Source organism: Mirounga angustirostris, unplaced genomic scaffold, assembly GCF_029215605.1.
Source record: "Mirounga angustirostris isolate CCGP_5_RB_7025 unplaced genomic scaffold, mMirAng1.0.hap1 SCAF_6, whole genome shotgun sequence".
Classification (NCBI taxonomy): Eukaryota; Metazoa; Chordata; class Mammalia; order Carnivora; family Phocidae; genus Mirounga; species Mirounga angustirostris.
The window spans coordinates 111,464,766-111,481,055 of NW_026991714.1; the positions used below are offsets into that span (position 1 = coordinate 111,464,766).

The 16,290-nt window shown below is 45.7% G+C and overlaps 1 long non-coding RNA gene across 2 annotated transcripts in view; it reads left to right on the top strand.

The window, feature by feature from the left end:
• Positions 1-1,284: 1,284 nt before the first annotated feature.
• Positions 1,285-16,290, top strand: part of LOC135364780 (uncharacterized) — a 71,654-nt gene continuing 56,648 nt past the window's right edge. For both annotated transcript variants that reach the window (XR_010412496.1, XR_010412495.1), the window contains exons 1-2: positions 1,285-1,457; positions 12,169-12,253. This is a non-coding gene — a long non-coding RNA (uncharacterized LOC135364780). The remainder of the gene's footprint in view (positions 1,458-12,168; positions 12,254-16,290) is intronic.

Sequence of the window (16,290 nt, forward strand, 5' to 3'; positions counted from 1 at the left end):
CATTAGTTTTAGATGAAGTGTTCCATGATTCATTGTTTGTGCATAACACCCAGTGCTCCATGCAGAACATGCCCTCCTCAATACCCACCACCAGGCTAACCCATCCTCCCACCCCCCTCCCCTCTAGAACCCTCAGTTTGTTTTTCAGAGTCCATCGTCTCTCATGGTTCGTCTACCCCTCCAATTTCCCCCACTTCATTCTTCCCCTCCCACTACCTTCTTCTTCTTTTTTTTTTTTTTCTTAACATATATTGCATTATTTGTTTCAGAGGTACAGATCTGAGATTCAACAGTCTTGCACAATTCCTTTGTGGACTTTCTAGATGAGATCTGCTCAGTGCTTGGTGCTACAACGTTATTAGCCATCTCGCAGTCCTGTAGCCTTCTGCTCAGGGAATGATTGACCCGCATCGACGGATTCAGATTCTGTCTTCTCTCCCCTGGTGGGTGGAAGGGGGGGCATTGTCCTGTCTCCATTCTGAAGTCACAGAAGCTACTGCTCCCCATGAGATCAGTGTTTCCAAGTATTATGAACTCTGGTCCTCCTGTAACTTAAGCCGAACATGTTCTAAAGATTCCAACTTGCCTTGAGTTCACACACGCCGGATAAGTGGTTTCCTTTCCGACAGCCATAAAGCACTGTGGCCGGGGGCCTGAGGGCTCAGTGCAGGCAGGTGTCCCAAAGCAATTCGTCACCGGCCAGGAAAAGCCATCACGGGAGCAGTGGGCCAAGGTGTGGTGGACAGGCCATGTCCCGTGCGTATTTGCTGCGAGAACTCAGAGAAGTAGGAGGCAAGGCCGAGTCACAAGATTCTCTCTCTGGTTTGACAGGTGGGTGGACCTCCCTAGGCTTCATGCGGGTTATTAACATCTGGCCTTTGGTCATCAATGCGGGCTCCCCTTCCAACCTCAGAGCCAACCTGGACACAGTGAGTGACCTGGGGGACTTTCTGGCCATCTCTGGACACACACCCCCCGCCGCCCATCTCCCCCTGCCCTTCTCCTGTGTCTTCCCTGGGCATTGCTTTGTGCAGAGACAATGCATACCTGGGAGTTGTCATCAGAAAATGTACCCTTGTGTAGGGGCCCCATAGGATTCACTCACTGCATGTGATGTCCAAGCTTCTATTTTGATATGTGGCTTCTAAAACTCAAAAAACAGGAGCAGATTTTAGCAGCCACTCCAGTTCCTCTAGGTATGATGAAATAATAAGACAACTGCCCCGTGACATCTGACACAGAACGTTCCAGTTTCCAGTTTACCCAGATAACAAGATAGTTTCATTTATAATGAGATAAATGGATAGCGATGCTCGGTGAGGCTTGGTGTCATTCTAGAGCTATTTCTATGTTAATGGCAATGAGAAGAGAAGTGTCTGTCACCACTGGAAAGGAGTGATGTAAAATATGCCAGTTGCCACGCAGCCATGGTGGAAGGCCCCATATCCATAAAGAGGGTGAGTAGGTGGTGTGTAACTTGCATGTTTCTTGGGGAAAAGGGTGTTTTTGCCTCTTCGTGCCCCTTCCCCTGGAGTCTTTCAAGCAATCGCTCCGGTCTCTCAACGGGCATTTGGCCATTTAGGGCCAGGGCTTCCTGGCAATGACCCAAGCAGGTCCTTGAGAGAGATGCACACTGCAGGTCATCAGCCTGGGCACCAGCAGGCCAAGGAGGAGACAGACCATGGTCTTAGGGGCCACGCAAGGGCCCTGACATTGAATACAGAGAAACTGACTCCAAGCTGAGCCAGGGAAGAAGCCATGGGATAGACTCAAGTAGATGGCAGGAAACTAGAGCCAAGCTGGCTTAAGCAGAAGGAGTTCAGGTGTGGCTTGATTAGAGCCTACAGGAAGCCAAGAGGGGGCTAGTTCTCATTTTTCCTTCTTGTACTCCATTCCCTTCCACCTTGGGTCTTGTCTCGGGCTCTCCGTCATGGTTAGGCTCCAGGATGAGTGTACTCATCCTGTCAGGCTCTGGGGAAACACAGTGTCCCTTTCTAAGCACCCACTAAAAGTGCCATTGCCGGACCTTTGACACTGATCGGGCCACGTGCTCACCCCTGACACAACCTGTGCCTAGCAAAATACTTGCTGTGCTCAACCACACCAGGGCCATGGACTCCCCCTGAACCACATGGTCCCCAAATGGTGGTTCTCCATGAGTCACTGTCAGAAGTCTGGCGACTCGTACTTGCCAGCAATGCTTGATGACAGGGAGGCAGGCTGGGTGAAGCAGGGTCAGGCCCAGAGCCTGCTGGAGTGTTTTAGGAAGGCGGATCAGTATGGATCCCACAGATGTGGGGTTCCCTTCCATACAGCTCTTAGGTTTGTCCTTTTTTATGCCTGCATTGCTACAGGCCTATTTATTTATTTATTTATTTATATTTTTCCCTCTTGAGTTACTCTTGTCTGAGAAAACTTTGAGGAATGCAAAGGATCCACTCCCCTTTGGATACACTGGTGGCTTCCACTCCCATAAGATGAGGCCCCAGCACCTTCGTGTGTCCGCATCTCCAGACTTCTTGGACCAATCTAGGTCCCCTAAACATCATGCTTTTCCCATGCTTGGGCTTTGCACCTGCGCCTACCTGAGGTGCCCAGCCATCCCCCTGACCCCTGCCAACTAGAAAACTCCTCTATATCCCTCAGGACCCAAATTGTGCCACTCTTTCTGTGATGCCTCCCTCAAGTTCTCCCAGGCAGTTACCTTGTCTATGCTCTGGCTCTCTGTGCTGTGCCCTTTATTTATCAGTTTTAATAGTTGTCTCCTTGTCTCCTGTCCCCAGGAGTCTGGAAACTTCTTAAGGACTGTGCTATAAAATATTCTTTTAAATGTTTTATTATGAAACATTTCAAACATTAGGAAACCGCAGAAAATAACAAATATGTATTCACAACCCAGATTTAATAGATAACAACAGCTTGCCACATTCGTTTTATCTTTCTGTTTGAAGAAATAAAAATTAGAAAATACAACTAAAACCCCAATCCCCCACTCGCTTTCCGTCTGCTCCCAGCCTCCTGAAACTGGATGGAGTCTCTATTCAACATCACACTCTTGAGAATTATCTGTATTGATTTGTGTAAATGTTTTGTTCCTTTGAGCAACAACGGAGTGCTTCTTTTTTAAATTTTATTTTTTAAAAAATTTTATTTTATTATTTTATGTTAGTCACCATACATTACATCATTAGTTTTTGATGTAGTGTTCCATGATTCATTGTTTGCGTATAACACCCAGTGCTCCATGCAATACGTGCCCTCCTTAATACTCATCACTGGGCTAACCCATCCCCCCACCTCCCTCCCCTCTGAAACCCTCAGTTTGTTTTCCGGAATCAATAGTCTCTCATGGTTCGTCTCTCCCTCCGATTTCCCCCCCTTCATTTTTCCCTTCCTACTGTCTTCTTTTTTTTTTTTTTTAGCATATAATATATTATTTGTTTCAGAGGTACAGGTCTGTGATTCATCATTCTTACACAAGTCACACCGCTCACCATAGCACATACCCTCCCCAATGTCCATCACCCAACCACCCCATCCCTCCCACCCCCACCACTCCAGCAACCCTCAATTTGTTTCCTGAGATTAAGAATTCCTCATATTAGTGAGATCATATGATACTTGTCTTTCTCTGATTGACTTATTTCGCTTAGCATAATACCCTCTAGTTCCATCCACATCATTGCAAATGGCAAGATTTCATTTTTTGATGGCTGCATAATATTCCATTGTGTATATATACCACACCTTCTTTATCCATTCATCTGTTGATGAACATCTGGGCTCTTTCCATAGTTTGGCTATTGTGGACATTGCTGCTATAAACATTGGGGTGCACGTACCCCTTTGGATCCCTACATTTGTATCTTTGGGGTAAATACCCAGTAGTGCAATTGCTGGGTCGTAGGATAGCTCTATTTTCAACTTTTTGAGGAACCCTCCATACTGTTTTCCAGAGTGACTGCACCAGCTTGCATTCCCACCAACAGTGTAGGAGGGTTCCCCTGTCTCCACATCCCTGCCAACATCTGTCATTTCCTGACTTGATAATTTTAGCCATTCTGACTGGTGTGAGGTGGCATCTCATTGAGGTTTTGATTTGGATTTCCCTGATGCTGAGCAATGTTGAGCACTTTTTCATGTGTCTGTTGGCCATTTGGATGTCTTCTTTGGAAAAATGTCTGTTCATGTCTTCTGCCCATTTCTTGATTGGATCATTTGTTCTTTGGGTGTTGAGTTGGATAAGTTCTTTATAGATTTTGGATACTAGCCCTTTATCTGATATGTCATTTGCAAATATCTTCTCCCATTCTGTCGGTTGTCTTTTGGTTTTGTTGACTGTTTCCTTTGCTGTGCAAAAGCTTTTTATCTTGATGAAGTCCCAAAAGTTCATTTTTGCCCTTGCTTCCCTTGCCTTTGGTGATGTTTCTAGGAAGAAGTTGCTGCGGCTGAGGTCGAAGAGGTTGCTGCCTGTGTTCTCCTCTAGGATTTTGATGGATTCCTATCTCACATTTAGGTCTTTCATCCATTTTGAGTCTATTTTTGTGTCTGGTGTAAGTTTCATTCTTCTGCCTATGGCTGTCCAATTTTCCCAACACCATTTAACAACGGAGTTCTTTTGATTTTAACAATAAACCTTACTTACCCTTTTTCCTCCCCATGAATGGATTTGTCTTTGGTATTTCAATATTACAAATTTGCTACAGTGAATGTTCTTGCATGTGTCTCCTGGGCTCACAGGCAGGAAGGCATCAGCAGATATACCGGTAGTGGTGGAATTGTTGGCCCATACGTAAGTGGGGTCTCTGCACCCTCAACTTTAATAATCATTGCCTGAGTTCTCGCCGGGGTGTTCTACCTGTTTACACAACCCCCCTAAATGATTTCATTTCCATGTAGCCCTCAAATCTCACCAACACTTACTGTTGTGAGACTTTTAAGTTTTCGTCACTCTGACTAGAAGGCAATGACGTTTTGTTTCATTTGCATTTCCTCATGACTGTTGAGGCTGAGCCTCTGTCTTATGTTTGTTGGTCATGGGAGTCTTCTCCTGTGAGTTGCTGGTTTTCCTAATGGCTTGTTTTTTGTTCTGGGAGTGTTTTGAAGCCGACTTCTTTGTCTGTTATACACAACCCTGTCTGACCCATCATTGCGTCCCTGCATCTCCCTCAGTGATGGACAGAGGGTCAGCCCTTGGTGAATGTCTGCCGGAAAGGGATATTAACCTTAAAAATAAAATAGGTATTTTACCGTAAAAAAAAAAATGCATTTGTTTGGGAATAGCAGGGAATTGCAGTTTAGGACATGCAACCTGTGGCAAAATCATAAACAAGTCCAAGGAACAAAGGAGAAGAATGTTATTTTATGAAGAAGGAGGAAACTGGGAGGAGTTGCTTTGAATGGAAGTCCATTGTAGAAAAGCAGGACTTCAGAATGATGATGGTTTCTCATTGCAAGGGTGGTCGATTTCTTGCAGGAGATGAAATGTACATCTTTACTTGTTGGGACCTGAAAGTGATGGTCCTTTCCAGTCTAGGATTCTTCTATTAGAATCTGTAATTGACAGTTTTTTTCCTGTAATTGACATTGACATTGGCTCCCCCTTCCAGCCTCTGGATTCCATTTCAGTGAGGTTTCCTCTTATTAATTTTCTTGGGGAGAATGAAGGAGGTGAGCCCGGGGGCCCAGAGAAGTTAGTAGCCTCACTGTGCATGTGGGATAACCTGCATGAGCACAGTGCCTGCTTAGGAGATGGGTCTGCCTGGAAGCCACATGCTAGGGACTGGAATCTGAGTGAATAGGAAGGAGATAATAGCCAGTGGGGACAGGAAGATGGAAGTGGAGGCCCTGAGAAGGGATTTGAGCCAAGGGTAAAAGGGTATGCTTTAAAGAAAGCCTCTGTTGAGGAGCAGGTTGGGAAGGAGAAGCCTGAGGGGTCAAGCAGGAACAGCTCCCATGAGAAATGAGGCCATAGCTCCAGGAGGCCAGGCCAAGAGATGGGGAGGCTGCGGAGTCTAGGGGCCCTTCACAGTTTTACCCTCCATGAAGAGTCTCTGGGTCTTGCTGACTTTGTCTGCAAGTTATTCCCTACCTTCTTTGGGAGACAGTAAGAAAGGTGCCTGGACAAGCCAGGATCTCAGTCCACTTCCTAAGGTGAACCCATCTGCCATGATCCTCAGGACTCAGACATTTTATTTCCAGCTACTCTTCTGGGTCATTAAACAGGCTCCTATGCGCTCTCCATTTGATCACACACACTCAAGGGAGGGCAGCTCCCGTATGCTCTTCAGGGACGGTGAGCTAGTAGCCCTCTCTTCCTGTAGTCACCATAGGAGAAGTGGGGAATGGAGTCGTGAGTCCTGATCATGTCCTTTATTAGCCAAGACCCACTTGCACTCACAGCCAGAATTCAACGCTTACCTATGTGTAGAATAATTCTTTAAATAAATATAACGTTCAGAATAAGCTTTGAGAGGACAGGAATTGTTGCTGACATTGCCCAGCACCCCAGCAGCTGCATTACACCTGGCACAGAGGAGCCCCAGTAATGATTTATTCAGCCAGTGAATGAAGGGACCAGAACACTCAACACTCTGAAGGTGGCAATCCTCCCAGGGCTGTCGATAAATAGAATTCCAGTTCAATTAAAATATTACTGGGGCCTTATTTTATTTTTTAACTTTTAAAGATGTTCATCGAAAATAATGAACGCGGACCAGCCAAGAAAATCCTGAGCTGAAAAATTTTCAGATATTAAGCTTCTTACAGATATTAAACCTATTATAAAGGGACAATAATTGAAAGAATATGGTACTGGTGGAGAAATGGTTACATTAGTGGGCAATATTAAAATGCAGAAATAGACTCAAGTAATATCAGAATTCAGTTCATAATAAAAATGGCATTTCAAAACAGTAGAAAAATTAACTAACTGATAGTGTTGCAATCCCTGGCAAAATATTTGGAAAACAAGAACATTTAAGTCTTGGCTTCATCCCATGCACAAAAATAACTTACAGGTCCCAGGGGGAGTGTTTCCTAGAGTGCATTTCCAATTCCCATCAGGCCAGGCTACATTGCTCCTTGCCTCCAGCCTTCCCAGTAGAGGGGTCTTGGGCCTATCCCCCCTTCCTTGGCCTGTCATGAAAGGATGGATGTGGGTCCCTCAATCTACACCTGTCCTTTCTGTGCAGGAGGCTGCAGTCTTGTAAGGGTGTGAGGGATTGGAGGGGGGCAATCAAGGAAAAAGGTATGACTTCAAGATGCAGTAACACAGTGATTTCTGTTGGATGAAGCTTGGACATGGTTGCATTTCAGGGAAGGAAGCTCATTGCAGCAAGAATCTGTCTAGTGGGGGCGCCTGGGTGGCTTAGTTGTTAAGCGTCTGCCTTCGGCTCAGGTCATGATCCTGGGGTCCTGGAATCGAACCCCGTGTCGGGCTCCCTGCTTAGTGGAAAGCCTGCTTCTCCCTCCTCTACTCCCCCTGCTTGTGTTCCCTCTCTCGCTGTCTCTCTCTCTGTCAAATAAATAAATAAAATCTTTAAAAAAAAAAAAAAAAGAATCTGTCTAGCGGCTGTGGCAGTTCAGGGTCACTACTCAGAGGGGAGGGGGCAAGGGAACTCCCTGGGAGAGCAAGTAGTCTGGAAGGGAGCTTATGTGTCTGGTGAGGTGCTAAGCAGCATGGCATGGTGGGGAGTCTGAACTCTGAAGGGCCTTAGCAGCTTGGCACCTTCTAGCTGCAAAGCCCAATCTTATCAACAGGTAACAGCTGTTGGGTGAGGTGGGGTATGCAAAGCAGGCAAGCTCCAAATGGCTGAAAACTTGCTTGTTCGACTATTTTTAAAATAATTGGTTATGTACATATTTGCGTTTGGCACCTGCAGGCTTCTGAGCAGACCCCTTTTGAGCTAAGGGGTCTCAGCCTGCAGTGAAGAAAGACACAACCTAGAGGCCAATACCCGGAGCCCATCTTTGGCTGATTTCTAGAACAAGCGCCCTTCAGGACTTTCAGTGGCTGTGGCTGGCGGGTCCACCTCCTCCCTTGCCAGAGGAGCTGTGTAGGAGCAGACCCTGTGAGTAGGGCCCACAAGCTAGGATTTTTGATTCTAATGTTTCAGCCGGTATTGAAAATCACAGCCCTATGTCCATGGTCCCCGACCTTGCTGAATATCCAGCTATTTGGGGCAGAGGCATGAGGTGACAGTGACAACTTTCTGGACCTATTAAAACCCGGACCCTGCTCCCAGAAGTTCTAATTTCATTTTGAGATCAGGTAGGTCATTGGTGGTGTTTTGACTGGGGGAGGGGGCAGCGTAAGGTGCAGGCATGGCTGAGAGCCGCCGTGCAGGGCCTGGAGGGAGGACAAGATTTTATCAGGAGGGTCGCGATGCCCAGAAGTCCAGGGACCGAGAGCCGCCAGTTACTGACTACCTGTAGGTTACACGTGCTGGGCGTCGCGCTGCTCGCAGGAGCTCACGTCATTTCATACACGACAGCATCCACACCTTCTCCTCTCCCTTCTCCATATCACTTAGGCTTTGCCAAGGGTTCCCCGTGACTGGCAGCCACACGGCCCAGAGCTGGGGTCCTCTGCAGTGGTCATGTCTGCAGAGCCCCTGCTACCACTGTTTGGTGGCTCTTTCCAAGGCATTTGAAGGAGCTTGTCCTTTGCCTGGAGATACCTCCAGGTTGCTCAGAGGAGTGGTCACCTCGCTCAGCTTCTTAGGGCGGTGGTTGGGAGGTGTCTCTGCCCAACGGCTCTGTTCCAAGTGCAAAGTGCCACTGGGGGAGCCTGAGGATGTGGGAAGGGCCACAGACTCAGCCCTCAACCCCAGGGACAGAGAGCTCCCCTGGGCAGCGGGAGGGTGCCTCCCAGGTTCCAGGAGGGGTTGGGAGCCCTTGCCAGGGCTATGCACTGACGTGGCCCGGAGAGCTCCCCCGCTCGCAGGCTTCAGGGTCAGGTGAGCTGAGTGCATCACTTCTTCTCAATGCAATAGCTGGCCGTTGCTGGCCGTGTGGTCCTGGGCAAGCTGTTGTACTTTCTGCACATCACTTTCCTTACTCCTTCCAAGTGCCCTCTGATGAGGATCATGACGACCATCATCACGATAATAGGCAGCATGCACTGCACATTGCCATGCCAGGCACTCTGCCAAATGCCTTCACTTAACATATCATTACATAGACGGAGCAAATTTAGGTGGCAGGGACTGCTATCGCCTCTGTTTTACAGATGAGTAAACTGAGGCATAGGGAGGCTAATCCACTTGCCCAAGGCCACACAGAGAACAAGAGGCGGAGCTGGGTTCAACCCCACAGGCTAACCCACCCATCACACCTGAGCAGGTGGGCTTCCTCACCCTCACCCTTCATTTGTTCTCCTTTTGGTACAGGTGTTTCTCACGCTGCCCTCTGCAAGGCCGCCTCCTGGTTCTGGTCCAATCCTTCTGTAGGGGTCCAGAGCCGCAGGAGTCATTCGAGCAGAGAGCACTGAATATGAAGGATTCTCACTAGATACAAAGTTGTTTGTTGCATGACTGAAAGGGTCAGAGGACTCCAGGGTGTCCCAGAGGAAGTGACTGGAAGAAACCAGACGTCACACCACTCCTAGGGCTGGAGTAATGGAATTAGTAAGACTCCAATCTTGGAGCTGGAACTCGGCTTGCTGGGGAGGGGCACGGGCTGCAGTGGGGTCTCTGCCCAGCTGGCAGGGCAGGTAGAATGGGACGAAAAACCCGCAGACAAACTCAGCTCCTGCTCCAGGAAGGAACTGCCTCTGCCAGGGTGAAGACACGATGCTGGGGAGACCCTCCCAGGAGCAGGAGGCAAACGGGAAGGAGCACCCCTGGCTCCCTCTTCCAGCCTCACCGTCTCCGCAGCGTCCCCTACTGGCAGAGTCTGATGGGAGCCACTGTCCACGCCTGCGTGTGGCGGGCTGGGTACCCGCTTCAGCATGGTAGAGCTGAGACAGGACGGTGGGTTTGGAGCTGAAGGACAATTACTTACTAAGTGGCCCATCATCCCTTGTGTCTCATATCTCGGGACATGCCCCAGACCCAGGTGGACTCTGCTTGGCTGCAGTGCCCTGCAGTGAGCCCTGCAATGCCTCAGTTTCCACACAGCCCTTGTTACATTTCCATGGGATGCCGGTAGCCGAGAGCCAAGGCCTCTCTCCAAACCGAACTGAGGAGTGTCCGTGCTATGTCCTCATGCAGGGGCTGAGACTCCTGGGTGGCCCGGAGCCCGAGTTCGGCTGTGAGTCCCTGCAGTGAGTGAGCCCCTTCCCAGAGACGGTCAGTCTGGGTGGGGAGGGAGGGAGGGAAGCGGAGGCAGTGCTTTTCGCCCTTCCCTCCTCAGCCTGTCCAGCCCCTTTCTGTCACATGTGTTCGCCCAAGCGTGGCACTGACACCTCCAGTGGAGTCTGACCTTTACAGAAAGGAATAATTTGATTTCCCAGGAAGGTAGAGAACATAAGGTAGACTTTAGCGATATCAAAGCCGCATAACAATTAAATATCTGCCTAAGAGTTCTCCCTGGGTTTCCATATTCCAAAAGGCTCACAGTAAAATTAACTCCAAAGTTACTGAACTGAGAAATGTACAATTACTGTCTTGTTGATGTAATAAAATAGAAAGGACTGTTTAGACATTTAATTGGCATCCAACAACAGGCGACGGTATGTTAATTAGACATCAATTACCGCAAAGTACTAATTGACATTTGGTAAACATTCTAACTGATAACCAATGTTTGCTCTGCCAAATTAAATGGTTTGGTGGGCTGCATTTGGCCGCTGAGAAGGGGTTTATAAAAGGACTGCAAGTGCCTGGCAGCCTCCAGGAGGCAGGGGCTGTCCTTAGAACATTCTGCCCCTCCTCGCAAAACACTTGGCAAGAGTCAAGTGATTCTTTTCCGGGTTTGGGTCTTCCTTGAATGTTGCCTCAGACCCAAATTTGAGCCCAATTTCTGTAGGCTCTAGAGTCAGACCTATTTGAATGCTAAGCCTAGCTCTACTTTGAGGCTGTGGGCCCTGAACAATTCTCTGGGCTTGAGTTTCCTTCTCGGTGCAACTGAGACATATCTTCAGCGTTGGGACTATGGGGAAGAAAGTTCTGGCCACAATTCCTAGCACAGAGCAGAAGCTCAGTACCTTACCATTCCTCTTCTTCTCTCTCCTCTCTCTCCCTTCTGATCTCCTATTCCTACTCCTGGGCCATGGCTTTGTTCCACACTGTTAGACTGTGGCCCAGGCACCATCTTTCCCAAGGGTCCATCTGAGCTGAGATCAAGCTTTGACGACTACCAGAGAAACAGTGTCTTGGCCTCTGGATTTAAATGCAGGTTCCACGGGTGCCTGGGTGGCTCAGTCGTTAGCATCTGCCTTCCGCTCAGGTCATGATCCCAGGGTCCTGGGTTGAGCCCCGCATCGGGCTCGCTGCTCCGCGGGAAGCCTGCTTCTCCCTCTCCCACTCCCCCTGCTTGTGTTCCCTCTCTCACTGTGTCTCTCTCTGTCAAATAAATAAATAACATCTTTTTTAAAAAAGAGTTAGTGAGTCCTAGTTCTCTTAGAGTATAAGAAAAATGTGACTCTTTCTTTGCTACCAGTTGGCATTTTGTTCTGAAATATCACTTGGGAACTTAGATTGCCAATGGAACTAGGTCAGTTCGATGAAACCTAATTTATTGAATGGCTAATTGCCAAAGCCAATTCACCAAAAGTTAATTTGCTGAAAATAAATTTGCTGAATCATTAAATAACTTAGTGACCAATTCACTGAATAGTGTCCAACCCTCAACCGTATTTTAGATGACTGGCTACGGACACTGCCATCAGAGCAAGAGGCACATGGAAAGAAGACTCCGAAGCAAAGTAAGGGTTAGGGAAAGATACTTAAAAATAAAGAAGATAGGAACTGAATTTAAAAGAAAGTCCAACTGTTCATAGTTAGATGCTGTTCATGTTAAGCAGTGCTCTGCCTTTGAGCTGTGAAACACAGAAGGATTTCAAATTCAGTTGACCTGAGCACTCTGCTCTATAGTTAAATAGCTGCAAGAAACCTATGATGAAACTAAAGCGAAAATTAATTCTCAATAAGTTGGTGGTTCAATCATTTACGAATTGACTTTGGCAAACTGACTTTCAGTGAATTAGTCCATTTTCTTCCCCAGTACAGCTTAGCCCTCGGGTATGCTGAGAATGAAGAGAGAAAGGACAACTAGGAGAGGCTGGCCGTCTGTCCACAGAGAATGACAGGTAGGAGGCTTTCGGTCTCAGGTAAGGCTGGGCAGGGAATCCTGAGAGTGGCATCAGGGCTCAACAGCCTGACTGATGATTAAGTCAATAGGAGTTCTCTGTTCCTGGGGGCATGCTTAGAGGGATGCCAGACCCAGATACTGCCAAGACTGGGACATGTAAAAACTTAGAGGAGGTGACCTGAGCCCAAGAAAATAGGCAGGGCTCTGGGGAAGGACCCTCTTCAGTCCCAGAGTGCCTATTAGAAGCAAAACAGAATTGGCAGGGACCTGGGGACAGCGCTGGCACACCAGACTGAGCTAGGGGCCCCAGGCTCCCTGACTGTGGGCTTGTTTATTGAGGGGAAAAAAACTGTTGCGTGCATCTATGGCAAAAAAAATATTACCTGAATATATTGCGCATTCACTATGTCCCAGAACCATGCTAAGTATTTGCGTGCATTGTCTCCCTTAGTCATGGCAATAACTCTTTAAAGGAGTTGTGGTTTTTATTTCCATTTTACAAAGAACTGAGGCTCATAGATATGAAGAAGTTTGCACAAATTTACAAAGCTAACAAGAGTCAGAAATTGTTATCACATCTAGCTCTGTCTGGTCCTAGATCTATGCTCTGGACTCAAACCTCATCTGGCCTTCTCACCATGAATCAAACATTGAACTGGGTTCTAGGAACAGACCAAGCACACCTGTTTTCTGCTTCATAGAGCTTATGTGCCGTCACATGTCACCAGACCTCATCCTATGCCAGTGGGTCCTTCCAGGCATTTGTAGGCCTTGGACAGAAGGGACTGAGCCCTGAGAAGGACTGAGTATGCAGTGAGCAGGTATCAGCAGCAGGCAGAGCTGTCTCCCACATCTTACCTATTCAGCCTCATACTTGCCCTACAGGCTGACGACTTCTTTTCCAGCAAGCATTCTCCAAGTGCTTGCTGAGTACTGCTAGACAGAGTTAGGATGGGCTGGGAAATACCTGGGAAAAGAGCTACAATGAGCTAAAAGACTGGCTAAAAGTGAAGGGTGGATAGTGGAAACAGAAAATTTTAATCACTAAATATGGCCTCATACCAAGTTGTAGAAATGAGGATTGCAGTGTCCATAATATTCATCTTTATGTTTATATGTGTATATTTTTATCTACTGATCAATTTTCCCTCTCTTCTCTCCATACTAGTTGGTGTTATATGTGTTATTTGGAGTTAGTCCTGTAATATAGTTTAGGTTACCCAGGAGAGCAAAAGGGAATTGTGACTAAATGATATGAATAAATATCATCCAAATATGGATTTAGTAACTTATGGGTTTTGGGTCATCCCTTTTTGGGAAGAGGGCTAGCATACCCTTATTTGTACTAGTTGCACTATGTTAGAAGGAAGCATGGTATTTTTTGGAAGTACAAATACAGGCACTTTCTCTTTGCAGTATCATAGATATAATGATATATTTTAGCTAATTATATTCTTCCTTCATCTTCCTTTTTCGGTAATTTTATGTACGGTGTATTATGATATTGAACTCTACCATTTAGTCCATGATTTACAGAATGTCAATACATGATTATCACAGAACTAGAGGAGGAATGGCCATTTTTCGGTAAGCCTAGAAAAGGGGTTGGGTGAAGTATCTAATAAGGCTTTGTATTGTCTCTGTTTTAGGGAAGATCATGAGTACATCTTTCTGGGACAGATAGTTTCATTATTCTTGGTGGGATCATTATTGTTGTGATTTGGAAGATTAAGGGAGAAAGTCGTATGTTGATGTTGGATAATTAAGGAGTGGACTACAATTGACATTTCTCATTCTCTCTGGCTACCCAGGAGCATTGAACTTATTTTCTATCTTTGAGGAATTTCCCACTTTATGCATCTTAGTGGGAGGCAGAGACCATCTCTCATATTGAAATTTCCTTGCCTCACTTGTAGCTGAGACTCACTCATTTGACTCTGGCTTTGCCACTTAGTTATACTTTTTCAGACTTTGAGTCAGAAGCTAATGACATAGAAAGACGTACTGAAAGTCTGGCATGGTTTGAAGGAGCTACACAAAGTTTGCAGAAGCATTTTCTAGTTGTGACCTATAGTGCCTAGTATCCATGGGCTTGATGATGCAAGCTGTAATGTTTTTTCCTAGCAATGGTGACTCTATTGCTCCAGTTCCGTGAAGTAATTTGACTCTGACTAAATGCCAAGCCTGACTCTCTGACTCTCTAAGAGATTTCATATCTTTTAATAAATTTCTTTTCTGTTTAAACTAACCCAAGTTTGTTGTGTACATTTAAGAATTCTGACTGCTACAGGGGGAAATAAAAGCCAGAACAAAACAGTCTAGTGATCTTTATATAATTATCTTGTATCTAGCCACCATATCCCATTCACTTATTCTTCATAATAGTATTTTAAAAATAAAGTTATTTGTTTATCAAGGGATACTGTTATTTTCTATATAAATTTAGATAATTTGTGGGCTTTTTACAAGTAATACATTTAGTGAAAGTACAGATGGTAGAATTAGCCCAGTTACCCTTCCTGAGTTCTGCTGAACTGGCTGCAAATCCTAGGCTCTGATACACCTTTGCTCAAGGTTGTCCTATGAGTAGAGTAGGGATGCTGTGGGCTAGGAAGAAGCAAGTTCTTGCCCAGATATAGTCAGTACTAAAACTCCCCTGTAGATGCTATGTAGACTTAGCTTGGTTGTGGCCAAGGATATTAGGACTGTGATTTGGGTCTTAAATAGTAGAGAGTGGTTACCTACCCAAGTCAGCTAAAAGTTGAAGGAACCAAATTTTTAGATATAATAAAAGGCAAATCAAAAAACCAGACAGTGTTGAAATGATAAAAGTTAGGTAAAAGCAGAGATAAAGCCAAGAAAGTGAACCAGAGTTAAGAACCAGGAAGGACTGGGATGGATCAGGAATAAGGTTAGGATCAAAACAAGGGTAGTAGTAGGGGATAGGCAATGATGGATCTGGAATTTCTCTGGATCACTTCTATTAGTAGAATGAATAGTGTATGAATTATTTGGTCAAATCATAGGCATCCAGAGTGTACTAAGCTGAACCCTCACTCCCTCTGTAGGTCTAGACTTCTGCTTTGACTCTCCACTCTGCAGTTACCTTGGTGACCTGCATGTAGCAGGACTATGCTTCTGAATGGGATGAAGTGTTTTATTGCCCTGAACTAAGCCTGTCCTCAGAGGCAGATTGGGCTATTATCTAATCATTACCAGAATTAGAGCATTAGGTTGATATTCTAAACCTCAAGTCATTTTTTAAAGATTTATTTACTTATTTTAGAGAGAGAGAGTGCACAAGTGGGAGGGGCAGAGGGAGAGGGAGAGAGAATCTCAAACAGACTCTGTGCTGAGCCCGGAGCCCAATGCTGGGCTGCATCTCATGACCGTGAGATCATGACCTGAGCCAAAACCAAGAGTTGGACACTTAACCAACTGTGCCACCCAGGTGCCCTCCAAGTCATTTTTAAATAAACGTCTGCCAACATATAAAAGTTTACAGTAACTTTAAAACAAGATTTAGACATTAAAGCAAAGAATGCATGAATGTGTGTGTGTGTTTGTGTACATGTGTGGTGTATATGAGTATGCATACACACAAACACATATGAAGAAATATATGCACATGTTAATTCAAACACTATGAATTATTAAAGCCTCCCTCTATCCTCTGTTCTATTCCTTAAGAGAAACTGCTACTAACACTTTCTTGGGTATACTTACAAAAAAGTTTATATCATTGTAAGTATATTAATATATGTAAATATATACACATACCTGTATCCTTTCATTTTTTTAATACATATGAGATAATACACTGTTCTTCCTTTTCCTCTTCTCATTTAAAAATATGAATTGGAGTTCTCCCTATGTAAGTACATATAAATACCTCATGCTTTTTAAAAAACTGGGTATTTCATTGTGTGGATCTACTGAACCATAATTTATTTAAACGTATATGAGGGTTCCACTTGCTATACTTGACAATGCTTGGTATTGCTAATCTTTTTAAGTTAGCCATTCTGGTGGGTG